Genomic DNA, 16,196 nt, shown 5'->3' on the forward strand with positions numbered 1-16,196 from the left:
CAGTGCAGCTCTGGGTGCACTCAGCTTCACACACTGCCCTGCAAGTGGCTGCTTGCAGGGACTCTGATCCTGCCACATCTTTTTTGGCCTCCTTTTATTCTGATATATTGGTGCAAACCAATTCAGAAGACTTCTGAACCACATCCTCAGGTACAGTCACACCAGTGGCCCACCCTGGGTACCAATCTTCTGTGTTAATCAGCTTTCTGTTTCTGTGAGAAAATACATAGATAATCAACTTGTAAGAAGGAAAATTTAGTTTGCCTCACAATTTCAGAGTTTTCAGTCCATGTTAAGTTGGTTCTGGGTCTTTGGTAAGGCAGTACATTATAACAAGCATGTGGTTGAGCAAATTTGCTTACATCACTGTAGGTGAGAAGCAAAGAAAGGAAGGGGTTTTAGTTCCAGTGTCCTCTTTCAACAGCACCCTCCCTATAACATAATTTCCTCCTCCCAGGCCCTACCTCCTAAGGTTTCACCACCTTCCAGTTGTGGGGAGTAGCTGAAGATGGAGCTCAATCACATGTGCAGGGCTGAAGCAAAGCTGGTCCTCAGAACAAAGAGCACCCAAGGCAAGCCAGGTGAACAAGCTGCTCCAGTCCAGAGAACACCAAGCCCCGAGGCAATCCAAGAACAAGTTGCTAGGCAAAGGGGTGTCACATGACACTGACCTGCTGAATGTATAAATAAATGCACTGTGGTGGTTCAGCAGTTCCTTTCTTCTCACCCAGATAGAGGGCTCCACCCGATTCCAGCTTTCTATATCTTGTCTTCATTTCTTCACCTTCTCACAGCCCTTCATAGTCCTCACCCCAGGAAGTTCAAAAGCCATGCTGGGTGTGACGTCCAGTAGGCCCACAGGCTGGGAATCAAGCCTTCAACACTTGAAACTTTAGGGAACATTTAAGACCCCAACTATAACTGTTAGTTTCCTTCTAATTTATTAGAGTTTTATCATTAAAGTGTGTTGAATCTTGTCAATTTTTTGTATTGAATGAGATTATCTTTTCCACTTTCATTCTGTTGTGGTATACTACATGAACTTTTGTATGTTGAATTTTCTTTGCATTTCAAGAATCAATCTCACTTCACAATGGTATATGATCCTTTCAACATACTACCAAGTTCAGTTTGAAGGTATTTTGCTAAGAATTTTTGCAATTTATATTGACATGCAGTTTTATTTTCTTGTCCTGCCATTGTCTGGATTTTTGAATAGGGATAATGCTAGTATCATAAAGTGAGTCAAGAACTATCCCTTCTTCAATTTTTTGGAAGATTTTAAGAAGATACGGGATTTATTCTGTAAATGCTTGATAGAATTTACCAATGAAGCTGTGTAGTCCTGGACTCTTTTTATTGGCAGGTTATTTAGTATTGATTCAACTTCCTTACTAGTTTTGGTCTATCATATTTTCTATTTATTCATGATTAACTTTTAGTGGCTGAATGAATTTTTCCATTTTGTCTAGGTTATACAATTTATTGATATGTAACTGTGCATCTCTTCTAGTCCTTCTCATCTCTGTAAAATTGGTATTCATGTCTCCACTTCCATGTCTGATTTTAGTAAGTGAGCCTTTCTGTTAATTTCAAAAAAAATTAATTTCATTGACCTTTTCAAAAAATCAACTTACAATTGCTTTTCTCTTTTTTATACCCATTTCCTCTAATATTTATTATTTTTCCTCTAATCTTCATCATTTCTATTCTTTTATTGATTTTGCACTTAATTTAAATTTCTTTTTGCAGATCTCTATAACGGCCCACTTAATTGTTTCATAAATCCTTTAGGCTCCACTCACTTTTCTTCTATTTATTCTTTCTATTCCTGAGACTTGGCAATTTCAAATTACCTGTCTTTAAATTTACTCTTTCTTATTCCTACATACCCAAATCTGGTCTTGAATCCTTCCAAGTGATTTTTTCAATTCATTTATTATACTTTTAAACTCCAGGATTATATTTTTATTAAAATTTCTATTTATTTGATTTGTTATTTTTTAGATATCATTTTTTCTAATTGTCTTTCATTCTTTGTGTTTTTCCTTAGCTCTTAAAATGTATTTAAGATAGTTTTCTTTGTCCATTTGGGCTGCTACAAAAACTACTATTGCCTAATAAACAACGTCAATTTATTTCTCACAGTTCTGGGGATGGAAAGCCCAAGATCAATAAGATGGCACCTGCAGGTGACATAGTCATCCTCTTTCACTCCCCATCCCACCCCTCTCCCTCTCCCTCTTCTCACAAGGGGTAAGTGTAAAAAAAAAACTTTAGGCCTGGGCTCTGGAAGAGGCAAGAGGCACAGGGCAAGTCTTGTGACCCACTGGGTTTCCTGTCTTCAGTCACCCCCCACCTTTGTCAGCTCCCAACAAGCTGGTGCTCTAAGGAGACTTTATGGGTCCTGGCTGAGGCTCCTTTGTATAGAAGTCATTGCAGTCCCCCTTTTCCCATTCACCCTCCCATGTCCTCTCTGCCAGGCGGCACCAGGCCAGTGTTCATCTCCCACCTGCTGGCCTGGTTCTGCTAGCTGTTCCAGAAGGAGGAGGCACAGCACACACTGGCAGGGCTGCAGTATCAGGACTGTGGTGAAGCAGAAATGTCATGGAGGAAGGGCTCAGTGGTTGAGAGATGCTCACCTCATGGCAGCTGGGAAGCAGAGAAGGAAAGCGCCCATGAGAGGGCTGTGGGTTGCATTGGAAGGACCCTGGGAGACCTGCAAGCCATGTATTGCGGGTAGACATTTGAGGATGTGATTGTGACTTACACTATGAAAGAGTGGACTTTACTGAATCTATCTTGAAAGAAACTCTGTAGAGAGGTGATGGAGGTAACCTTTATGAACATGGCTGCTACAGGAACAGTGTGAGGTAACCAGGATATTGATGTGGCATACAAAAGTTGGTGGCAAAATGTAAGGAATGAAGAGGTAGAGAAATGCTATGAATACAAAGCTTGGAATTAACATGAAGAAATATTCCTCAAAACTTCAGACGCTAATTGGAACATGAAAGAAGCTAGTTTAAAATCAGCTGAAAGCTTTGCTTGTACAGAGTCCCTGATTGGTCATTCACTGTCAAATGTGCCCATCATAGCTTACACTGGAGACAAAATATGTGAGTATAACAGATTCAAAGAGAATTTGTCTAAATGTAATGAACCTGGGAACACCTGCAGTGATTCCCAATCCTTTTTAAAGCAAACAAAAAGAAAGGATGTAGAGAAATCCTATAAATATGAGCAAAAGGAAAACCTATTCTGGTCTTGGTGAAAGTACTCATCCTGAAATAAAGACCTTTGTATGTAAGTGAAGTGTGAAGTCTTTGTATGTTCTTTGTATGTTACATACAAAGACCTTTGTATGTAAGTGAAGTCTCCAGTATAACCAGTGACATTCATATCCATGAAAGTAGTGAGACTGGGGGGAATCCACATGTATGTAAACAATCTGGGGAAACATTCACTATGTATAATTACTGGCAAAGATATGAAAGAAGTCACACTAGGGAAAAACACTATGAAAGTAAGCAATATGGGAAATTTTTCACTGGGGCCAAATATTTGAAAATACATGAAAGAATTCATACTGGGGATAAACTATGTATATAGGCAATGTGGGAAAGCATTCACTACATCAAAATATTGGAAAACACGTGAAAAAATTCACACTGGGGAAAAGCCTATGTACATAAGCAGTGTGGTAAAGTATTCAATACACACAATAGTTGTCAAAGACATGAAAGAATTCACAATGGGGAGAAACCCTATGAATGTAAGCAATGTGGGGAAGCATTCTCACATAGCTCTTATAAAAAACATGAATGAAGTCACACTAGAGAGAAGACCTAATGAATGTAAGCAATGTGGGAAAGCCTTCACTATACTCTTTTATGAAAAAATACATGAAAGAAACACTGGGGAGAAATCCTATGAATGTAAGCAATGTGTGAAAGCATTCTTCTCACATAGATATCATAAAAGACATGAAAGAATTCACACTGAGGAAAAATCTTACGAATGTAAGCAACGTGGGAAAGCATTCACTACACACTATCACGGTAAAATACATAAAAGAAGTCACACTGAGGAGAAATCCTATGACTGTAACCAATGTGGGAAAGTATTCACTACATGCTCTCATGGTAAAATACATGAATGAAGTCACACTGGGAAGAAACCCTATGAAAATAACCAATATATGAAAGGATTTATTATACACAACAATTGTCAAAGACATGAAAGAAATCACACCAATCAGAAACCATATGTACACAAGCAATTTGACAAAGGATTTTCTAAGTTTTTATTTTGTTGACATAAAAAACTCATATTCAGATGAAATCTTATGTATGCAAGTCAATGTTGGAAGGTATTTACTAACAACTTTTCATTTTATAAACCACCTGAGAGAAACCACATTTATATAAACTGGAAAATCATTTAGGACACATGTACTATCAAATACATGGAAGACATCACACTGGGGAGACATGGTATATATCTAAGACTGTTTTGAATATCGGGTGAAATTTTCTCATGTAGTGGAGACCTACAGAAATTATATGAAAAGTTTGACGTTAATTTTTTCTTGCTAAGTTTTCCAGAAAAACACATGCCTAGATGGAGATATCCTAAAAACTATAAATAGTGTATAGTGTGTTGTTTTTGTAAATTTTTGCAGTAGTTATCTATAATGGTTACTATAAAAATAAAAATCAAGTTGACATGAAAAAACATTTAAATTACATTCCTGAGCACTCCATGAACTAATCACCTACTGATATCCCCACTTCCAGATGCTACCTGTTGGGCATTAGGATTTAACAAAAGAATTTGGAGTGGACATAAAAACTATATATAGGGGTAGGCAGAGAGTTCATGAACAAAAACCAAACTGTATGGAAAATACTTCAAAGAATTAACAACTGGGATCTCATCTTACTGAAAAGTTTTTGCACATCTAAAGAAATCACCAGCAGAGTAAAAATAAAACCCACAAATTGGGAAAAAAATTTAGACCACTGCCCCTCAGACAGAGGAACTTTATCTAGAACATATAAAGAATTTTTAAAAAATCAGACCCCCAAAGTTCAAGACCAAATCCAAAAATGGGAACTTGAGATGAATACACACTTCTCAGATGAAGAAATACTAATGGCGAATAAATATATAAAAAAATGTTCAACATCATTAGTCATTTAAGAAATGCAAATTAAAACAATGCTGGAGAGGATACATATACATATCCATTTATATGTATGTACATGGATAGCTGGGGTAACTACTGCTGATGTCTGCTGGTTTATTGAAAGGAACAGTTAATGCTTAACTTTTTTTTTTATTTTGACCAGTTTTGCATGCTTATATCTGGTAATCTGAGCTACTGATTTGAAGACAACAATATGCAATATAACAACCATTAGTGAATTCCTACCATCTCATGTAGCAAAACTCTGTATCATCTCTAATTTTTTTATTTTTTATTCTCTTTAATGGTTTGATCAATCTTGCACTCTTACATCTGGTAATCTGAGCAACTTTGTTGAAGATAATAATATGTAATATAACAAAAACTGTTAATTCCTATCATTTTGTTTTGAAACCCTGCATCATTTTTAATGTTTTTGCTTTATTTTGTTTTTGTCTGTGATGTGGGCATTTTGCTATTGTTCTATTTTTTTTACTATTCTCTTTAAAATAAAAAACTCAGTCTATAACAGTTCATTTTAAATCTTGGTCTAGTATATATGATGAATGGACTTGATGGAGAATTTCTGTCACATTATCTGAATGAAACAAGTTTTCTTATTTCCTTTTATGCTTTGTTAGTTTTTGTTGAAAATGGAGTACTGTATTTTGCTACTGCAATATGACTGTCCCATAAATCAAATTCTCTGCCTCACCAAGAGATCATAGCAGTTATTTTTCTGATTCCTTTTACTAACTATTTTTATTGGCAAATAAAATTATTTTAAGATATTCATGGAGAAAAAATATTTAATAAATATATTACTATAGAAAAGTTTTATATTATTATAATCAGAACAATTATATGATCTTTACCCTGTTAACAAAATTTTTTAAATCTATAATACATTACTGCTGACTCTTTGTACAATATTACAATTACAGCGCTAGAGTTCATCTGTCTTAACTGAAACTCTGTCCCCACTGATTAGTGACTCCCCATTTCCTTCTCCCTCTGGACACTGACAACACCCCATGCTATGCTTAGAATTTGTATATTTAACCATTTTTGATGCCATATGAACTAAGCAGTATGTATCTTTCTGTTACTGGCTTATTCTACTCAGGATAATGTCCTCAAGGTTCATCCATGCTGTTGCATATTGTAGAATTTCCTTTTGTGTAAACACTGAATAATCCATTGTATGTAAATATCATTTTTAAATTAACTCATCTGTCAGTGGATGCTTAGGTTTTTTCCACATTTTGATTATTGGGAATAATGCTGCTAGGAACATGGTTCTGCTAATATTTCTTATAGATCCTGGTTTCACTTCCTTTAGATAAATACCCAGCAGTGGGAATTCTAGATCATATAGTTCTTTTTTCATGTTTAGAGTAGTTCTCATTTTAATTTTTCCTCAAAAACTACCCCATACTGTTTCCCATAATGGCTATGTTAATGTACACTCCTGCCAACAATGTACAGAAGTTTGCTTTCCTTCACATCCTTGCCAACGCTGATTATCTGTCCTTTTTTTGATAATACTGGTAGTCATTCTAATGAATTTGAAATGATATCCCACTGTGTTTTTAATTTGCTTTTGCCTGATGATTAGCAATGTTGAGCATTTTTTATATCTCGTGGCTATTGGTATGTCTTCTTTTGAGAAATGTCTGATCAGGTCTTTTGCCAAGTATTTATAGAGTTGTTTTCTTGCTACGGACTTACTTGAGCTCATTGTATATTTTTTATATTAGCCCTTAACCAGAGATATGGTTTGGAAATCCATGGATTGTCTTTTCACTCTTTTAATTCCTTTTCTGTGCAGACAATTTTTAGCTTCAGGTCATACCATTTGTCTATTTTTGCTTTAACTAAATTTGTCTTAACTTTAATTTGCCTATTTATTGTGCTTTTTTGGTCAGATCCAAGAAATCACTTCTACTATGAATGTGATCATTATGTATATCTACAATGTACCAATAAAATCTAATTTAAAAAAAAAGAAATCATTGCCCAGAACCATGTTGTGAATTTTTTCTCCTATGTTTTCTTTTAGTAATTTTAAAGTTTCAGGTCTTATGTTTACATTTTTAACTAATTTTGAGTTCATTATTGTGTATTGCCTAAGAGTCCAATTTCATTTCTTTATATATGAACACTGTATCCAGTTTTTCCAACACTATTTGTTAAAAAGACTTTTTGCTATTGTGTGTTCTTACCAACTTTCTAGAAAGTCAATTGGCTGTAAATATGTCGATTTATTTCTGAGCTCTCTAGTGCTGTTCCCTTGGTTGGTGTATCTATTTTTATGCCTGTGATGTCTCCAACTTTGTTCCACTGTTAATTTTCAGTTTCATCATATTGTAGCTATAAAAGACACTAGCTATGATTTCAATTTTCTGAAATTTGTTAAGATTGCTCTATGGCCTAAGACATGATATACCTTGGACAATGTTCCATGTGTGCCAAGGTAGAATGCATATTCTGTATTGGCAAGTTCTGCATGGGTCTGTTAGAACCATTTGGGCTAGGCCAAAACTTAAGTCCAATGCTTCTTATTGAATTTCTATCTAGATGACCTACACATTATTGAAGTAAAGGGTGTGAAGTACCCTACTATCATTATATTACAATATATCTCTCCTTAAAAACCATTAATATTTTGCTTTATATATTTATCAGTAACAATTTGAGAATTATTATTTAATCTTAAGTTGAACCCTTTCTCATTTTTTTCAGTTTCTGACTTAGAATCTATTTTATCTTATACTAATACAGCTATCTTGCTGGCTTTTGCTTGCCACTTTCCTGGAATATCTTTTTCTCCTTCACTCTTGGTCTGTGAGGGTTGTTAGGCTAATGTGGGTCTCAGGTAGACAGCATTTATTTTATTGTTTTGTGTTGTGTTGTGTCTTCTAACAAGTCAATCACTTTATATTTTGACTGGGAAATCTAATTCATTTGCACTCCAAGTAATTATTGCTATGCAAGGACTTGCATTTTCTTAACTTACTATTTTGTAATTCTTCTGTTTATTTCTTCCAATCTTGTTTTCCTTTGCTCTTTGTTGTGTTTTGATAGTAGGATGCTTTGATTCCTTTCTCTTTATATTTTATGTATCTATTGGAAGTTTTTGCTTTGAAATTACCATGAAGCAAGGGCCAGAGATATAGCTCAGTGGCACAGCACCAGCCTGGCAAGTGCAAGGTCCTGAGTTTGATTCCTGGTACCAAAAAAAATTACCATAAAGCTTATATAAAATATATAAATACATTTAAATATATCTAAATATTATAGCAATAATATTTAAATTCAACCAGATAAAGCATTAACTAAAATTATATACAAAACTCTACATGTTTACTTCTATTTGTGCCACATTTTATACTATGAATGTCACATTTTATACATCTTCATAATGTGGAACTGTGAACTAATTTGTATAACTACAATTGTTTTTACACATTTGTCTTAATTTTCATACTAGACTTTGTGAATTATATGCAGTTTTACAATATTAGAGTATGTTGTTTTATATATATGTTTATGAGTAAGTCCTATAGATTGATATATTGTTATTTATCATCCTTTCATTTCAATTTGAAGAACTAACTTCTTTTAAACCTTTTCGTGCAATGAACTCCCTTAGTTTTTATTTGTCTTCAAATGCCTTTATCTCTCCTTTATCAGGTTAATAATATCTGTTAGTTGTTGCAGGCTGATCAGGTCCATAATCTCCTGAATGAGAGTATGGTGAAGGCTAAATAAAAAGAGGCAAATGGAATGATCCTCAGGGCTCCAGGAGGATCAAAGCACTCTCAAGATTCCCTTGGGGCTAAAACCAAGACCTTCTTAGATGGCTGTATTTATTTGATTATCAGAAGAAGGGAGGGGAGTACTTAAGAAGGGCAGAATTACTCGAAGACTTCTCCAAGTAAGGTATTAAATTAATCCTTAATAAAGATTAAGCTAATCCACACAGAAGTGCTATGCCTGAGGCTATAGTCTTTAACTAGTTAAGATCGGATCCAGGTGTCCTTGGCTGTGATCTTGTCTTACTCTTTGAGGCTTTCTGGCTTCATCCGCCACTACAGGTTTTAGTAGGGATTAGTGATTCACAGAGGTTCAGGAGTCTGTTGCCCAGTTCCAGACAAGCAGCCTAAGCTTTGGACAGATTCACAAATAAACATAAAAAGCCAATTGGTTAATTTAAGTCCTACTTGGGGCTGCTTCATACTGGTCTCCACCACTCCTTCATTTCTGAAAGATATCTTTGATGGGTATAATATTGTTAGTTGCCAGTTAGTATTACTGTTTGCTCGCCTGCTTGTTTTTGGTATTGTTAGTTTTTTTCTATTACCATTTGGAATATGTTATATCACTCTCTCCTGGGTTGCAAGATTTCTGTTGGATCATCTGCTCATAGACTTATGGTAGAGCCATTATATGTAATGAGTTTCTTCTCTCTCACTGCTTTCAAAATTCTTTGTCTTTGACTTTTGACAATTTGATTAATTAATGTGCGTCAGGTATTTTTTAAACTGATCTTGCTTGAATCCTTTTAATCTCCTTGGATTTGGATGTCTATGTTCTTCTGACATTTTGACAGTTTTCAGATAGTATTTGTAATCTTCTGCACTTTTTTCTCTTTTCCTGGTACTATCATAATTCATATATTCACACATTTTATGGTATCCCACAGGTCCCTACACTTTCTTTTTTATTCTTTTTTGTTCTTTTAATCAGCTAGTTTCAAATGTCCTGTCTTTGAGTTCATTAATTATTCTACCTGCAAGATAAGCCCTTACTTTGAGTTTTTCAGTTCTATCAATGAATTCTTCAGCTGTAGGATTCTCTTTGGTTCTTTTCCACAATTTATATTTGAATTAAACGTTTTAATTTGTTTATATATTGCTTTATAATTCTATTTAGTTTTATATTTCTATTTTTTGAACCTTATTATGCCACTTTAGGATAATTATTTTTAATTCTTTTCCAAGCCATTCATATATCACCATTTCTTCAGCATGACTTATTGGAATTTTATTAGTTTCCTTTGGTGGTGTCATCTTTGTCTGATATTTTGATTTCTGTGTGGCCTTGCACTGATAGCTGTACATTTGAAAGATCAAGCCCCTCTCTCAGTCTTTACAGACTGGTTTTGGCAAGTTAAAGCCTTCTCCTGTTCAATATCTAGGATGATAGGGTTGGCTCCAGGATTGCAGTTGACAGAGGCTGTATCCAGGGCTTGTAGTTAAAGCTGGATGTGTAGTGCAGACCATAGTTGGTGGACCTCTTACTAGGGGCTGTACTAGACATAAACCTTATATGGTACTTAGATGGACTATTCTATTTCCAAGAACTTGGTCTGTGGTGCTGGTGCTGGGATGAGGCTTAAGTTCAGGTTTCACAGTTGGCAGGCTGGCCTGTTACCATGTACCTTAACAGATGTGGCTTCCTCTGGATCTCTGGGGGCAGGGCAGTTATGTTGTATTAGTGGGTGGATCCTTGGCCTTTCCATGCTGCCTCAGTCAGCAACTAAGAGGGGCTATGACTAAGACAGAGGGTTATCTCAGAGTTCAGAACTCAGATTGAAATCTTCAGGCTTATCTTCATTTAATGTAATGGACAGGCACATCTCCTGGTAGGTTCCCAGGCAAACAAACCCAGTCTCAAACTTCAGGTAAAAAGTATAGGTCAATTTAAACAGCTGTTTCAATATCCACTATGGAAATGAGTTTGACTTTGCTGTCAGCCTGTAGTAGTAACACTGCTAAATGTGCCTCTCTCTGGTTCCTCAGGCAGACATATGGCTTTCCCTTTCTAGCCAGGAGGAGATGGTTCTGAGATTCAGGGCTATGTAAAGATCTGCTGTGGAATACAGTGCTACATCCAACACAGCTCTCAAATTTTCCTGGGAAAGGATGGTGGAGGATGAAGAAAGGGAGACAAGAGTCAGAGTTCAGAAATCTAAGGTCAGGTGGAGCCCCCTATCCTAGAGGGAGAAAAAGTACTGCCTAACAACTTCAGTACATTTATTTATAGACTGTGTCCCACATAGATCTCAATGTTGCTGGGGGAAAACAGTGAAAGAATGAAGAAATAAAGACAGAGATGAAAGGTGAGGTCAGGTGGAGCCCTCTCTCTCCTGATGGGAGGAAAGGAACTGAACAACCACTGTAGGAGCATTTATTTATACATTGCATGAAGTTAGTATCATGTGACACAGGGTTGCCTAGTGACTATTAACTGGAATTGTCTCAAGCAAAATGTTTTCTCAGGACTAAAGTAGCTTGATTGCTTTAGACATTCTAGCCTTGCTTTGCCCTCACATATGTAACCAATTTCCAGTTTCAGCCACTCCCTACATCTCCCTCTTTTCTGTTTTATAGTGTAAGTGGTGGGTGTTCAGTTAAGTTGGAGAACCTCTGTTTGGAGGACCTTTATAAAAGACCTTCTCATTCTTGAACATTTTCCATTCTGACTGAATTTATTAATTTAGGCTAAAGATTTGCAATCCAAAGGTCTTAGGTACCTGTATTCAGCAATTTCACCCTATACAGTCCATTAACCCATAACAGTGGTCAGTTGCCAGTATAGCTGGTAATTGTCAGAACTTGTTAGTGATTTGAACATTTTACAGGTAACATTACTATGGCATTGTTTTCTGTATCTTGTTATACTTTTCTGCTGGATATTCAAGACCAAGTGAAGTTGAGACATTAATCAACATTTTGTTATCTATCAAGGTCAGTTAAGTCTCCTCAAGATTTACCTTGAAACTAAGTACAGCACCTCTTAGTTCTTCTGTCAGTGTCGGCCATCTGGATGAGTCATGGCCATTGCTTAACCAAGTTACTTTCTGTGAAAGATTGAGAGATTTTTTTCTCTCCTGATTACTCTCCTTAGGTACACTATAGATCATTGAATCACTTTGCTCTGTGGCCTCATAATCTCTTTGATCAGAAAACCATGAACTCAGTCGAGTTATAGAATGTCACAGCAGAGGTACTCTTATGTTCTGGGTCCTCACTGACCTTGGAGGGTTTGAGCCAAAATATTGGCTATCCTCTTAGCCCATCAATCTCTCTAATTTTTGGTATCTAAACCTCAGTTTTTGAACATCCAGAAGGAAAGATTAATGACATTACATGGTAATGGAGGCAGTAAGCTTAATATTAATATCTTATCAGAATATCAAACACTTTAGAACATACAAAGAAACCATTATTGTCTCACAACCATGGATATTTTAATATTTATATTTTAATATTAATATTAAATATAATATAATATTAATATTTTAATAGAATGTAACAGATAAATTAAATATTTTACATAGAAAATTAGAAATAAAAACCATACATAACTTTGCAGCATGATAAGCAGATGATATTTTGTAATGTACTTAAATTTTCATTTTGACATAACGGTTTTAACCACTCATTTCTATCTAATACACAAGAAGCTTTTTCCTAAGTTGTTATCCTTTAATGGGATATACCTCACATAAGTTTTTTGTTAAAGTCAGAGGTCTGAATTGTCATACACATGTCAAAACCTTTTTTTCTTAATTTAGTTTTGTACCAAGTTCATCTTTTATGAGAAAACATTATTGTATTTTTTCTAGAAAACTTCACTTTTTGACCAATGACCAAATTACTGGGAGTGTCTCCAACAAGACTATGGAGATCAGGTGGGACTCCTTATTAATGAACAAAGGCTGGCCACTCCTCTATTCATGAGTTGGAGACCTATCCAATAATCTCTCTCCACGTAAGGGATTTTGTTTGATTATTTTAATTTTTTAGATGACCTGTGAGAAAACCAATTTTGATATTTTGACCAGTTAGTAACCCAGGTGGAAACATGCTTTTAAGTCTATAACACAAATTGTATTATGAACAAATGATCCAAAAATGAAAAAGAAGGGAGCTGTGCCCTGCTCCCCCACCACCATCAGAGGAGTGACACTGATCCATGGGGAACCACCAGAACCTCAGTGAGCCACACCACACACCCCATCATCACATCACAGGAGCAATGCTGAGCCCTGGTGAACTTCAAAAGCATCAGAGATGCATACTCCTTCCCTATCATCATAGGAGTGGTGCTGAGCCCTGGGTAACTTTAGGAGCCCTGGTGAGCTGCTCCTCCCCACACACACCATTGCAGGAGTGATGCTGACCCTGGAGAACTTTAGCATGGTACTGGCAAAAAAACAAACCTGAGGACCAATGGAACAGATTAGAAAATGCGCACACAACTGCAAACACACTTAGCCACCTTATCTTTGACAAACAGGCCAAACAGGTTCACTAGAAGAAAGATAGCCTCTTTAATAAATGGTGCTAGCAAAACTGGTTTTCTACATGCCAAAGACTAAACTTAGAAACTGTCCATCACCATGTGCTAAACTAAAGTCAAAATGAATCAAAGATCTAAATATTAAAATAAAAACACTAAATCTACTAAAAAAAAGGAGGTAAAAATCTTGAAGACATAGGGGTAGGCAGAGAGTTCATGAACAAACACCAAATTGTATAGGAAATATTTCAAAGAATCAACAACTGGGATCTCATCTTATTGAAAAGTTTTTGCACATCTAAAGAAATCATCAACATAGTAAAAACAAAACCCACAAATTGGGAAAAAAATTTAGCCAACGATCTCTCAGACAAAGGACTTCTACCTAGAACATATAAAGAATTTTAAAAATCAGGCCCCCAAAATTCAAAAATCCAATCCAAAAATGGGCATCTAAGATGAATACACACTTCTCAGATGAAGAAATACTAATGGCAAATAAATGTATGAAAAAATGTTCAACATCATTGGTCAATCAAGAAATGTAAATTAAAACAACACTGAGATTCCATTTCACCCCAGAAAACATGGCTATCATCAAGAAATCAACCAATAACAAATGCTGTTGGGGCAGTGGGAGAAAAGGAACTTTTCCCCACTGTTACTGGGAGTATAGACTGGCATAACCACTGTGGAAATCAGTCTGGAGATTCCTCACAAAACTAGAATTAGAAGTCCCACTTGCTTCTTTTGGGCAGAAGAGAAACCTGTATCCTTTATTCTAGAAGAATATATATATAATTTTCCCTACCCTAAGATGACCCATCTGTGAAAACAGAAGCAAATTGAATTAATTTGTCTCAAGGATAATGACAATCAACACCAGAGAAGTTAGGCAACGTTGACTGCCGAGACAAATGCCATAACCACTGTTGTTGAACTGAAGAAAAGGGAATAAGCAATTGTAACTCAAAGCCACCAAAAAAGACCCCAAGACTGCCAAAAGACCCCAGTGGGCATATTTTGTGTTGGGCAAAACCAGTTAATATTACCAAATAAAGTCTGAAAAATCAGTTAGGGTTGCAAAATGGTTAACCTAGATCTGAACAGTTTGGGGCACAGTATCTTTGTTGGATAAGGTGACCCAAATATGAAAAGGTTGTCATTGTTTGTACCCCTTTACAGGCCACCATCAGGCCTGCCACTATTTAAATGGAATGTTAAAATTAAGGAATTGGCCAGGTGTGATGGCACATGCCTGTAATCCCAGTGCTTGGGAGGCTGAGGTAGGAGGATCGTTTCAAGTTCGAGACCAGCCTGGGCTACAAAATGAGCTCAAGGCCTGAACTCCATAGTGAGACCCTGTCTCAAAAACACACACACACACAAAAAAAAAAAATAAAGTAAAATAAAGGAATTGTTTAAACCCTGAAACTCTTAGATCACACTCCAAAGCTTTATACTTGTTTGGAAAATATCAAAGCTTTTCTATACCAAATAAAATTTAAGAATGTAAAACAGGCAATCAATCTAATTAGGAATCAAGAGAACATCAAGGACCTAGAAAAACTTTTTAAATCAGTAGCATAGCTCATATGTTAAGAAGAAAACTGTAATTTAAGACAGTTTTATTAGCTGTATAATCTAAAACAAGGAAAATTTTTACTATTACCCTGAAAGACCAAAGTTATGACTGAAAAATATATTTGTTGAGACAAGAGGAAAAGTTTCCATTTACAGGAATTATGTTCTTTTAACTAATCTTTTTTAAAATCCTCATTATTGTAAATCTTAGGAAATATGATTTTTTAACTAAAGGCAAAATGTTTTTTATCTTGAGGATGGAAAGGGATAATTTGTTAAAAGTCTTTTAAATCAATCACCTTGAGGGAAAAACAAAGGTTTTTTTTCCGGTATGCCAATTGTAATGCAGAGAGAGAATACAGCTCTATTTTCTGTGAGGCTCTATTCCCCTGGAGGTGTAATGGCCTTTTGCATCCCTCCAGGTCAGCAATCTAGCACTTCCATTACTGCAGACCCGCCCCTGTCATACCCAGAGGCCATCCGCACTTGTGTCTACAAGCCCTTTAAAATGTTTTTCCTTTAATTAATCAATTCCATCTATGAACCCAATAGATATCAGAAGATCTGAAATCCTTAGATCCTCTTTTCTTATTTATAATTTTAAAATTTTTATCAAGGAAAGAATGGCCAATTGAACAATATAAGAGTCTCTGGTGATTTGAGCAATGTTTTAAGTAATTTAAATCATAACTTTGATGTCCTTTTTGTATTTGGGCTCCTGCCTCTGTCTGTAGCTTTTGCTCTATCACCTTGGGGATGGGTGAGCTGCCCTGCTGGTGGCTCCACTGACCTGCCTCACTCCCTGGGATGGGCTACATTGCCCACATGTCCCCCTCCCAAGGGACATAGCAGCCACTGCCTCTGCAGTCATCCCCACTCTGGCTGCTGGATATCCCACTGCTGCCAGAGTTCCCAGCACAGGTGCTGTTTGCACTATGTAAACTTTCCGTGCCAGAAACATGCACGTGGGTGGCAGGGATTTTTGCCAGCAGTATGTGCCAGCAGCCACAGCTGGGCAGAGCACAAGGCTCATGGGTGGCCAGAAAATCCCAGCTAAGTATGCCTAGGACTGGAGTGTGTGGCTCTCCCTGCATCTGGCCTACACCCC

The sequence above is a fragment of the Chinchilla lanigera genome, unplaced genomic scaffold (genome assembly GCF_000276665.1).
Source record: "Chinchilla lanigera isolate Chin_1 unplaced genomic scaffold, ChiLan1.0 scaffold00014, whole genome shotgun sequence".
Lineage (NCBI taxonomy): Eukaryota > Metazoa > Chordata > Mammalia > Rodentia > Chinchillidae > Chinchilla > Chinchilla lanigera.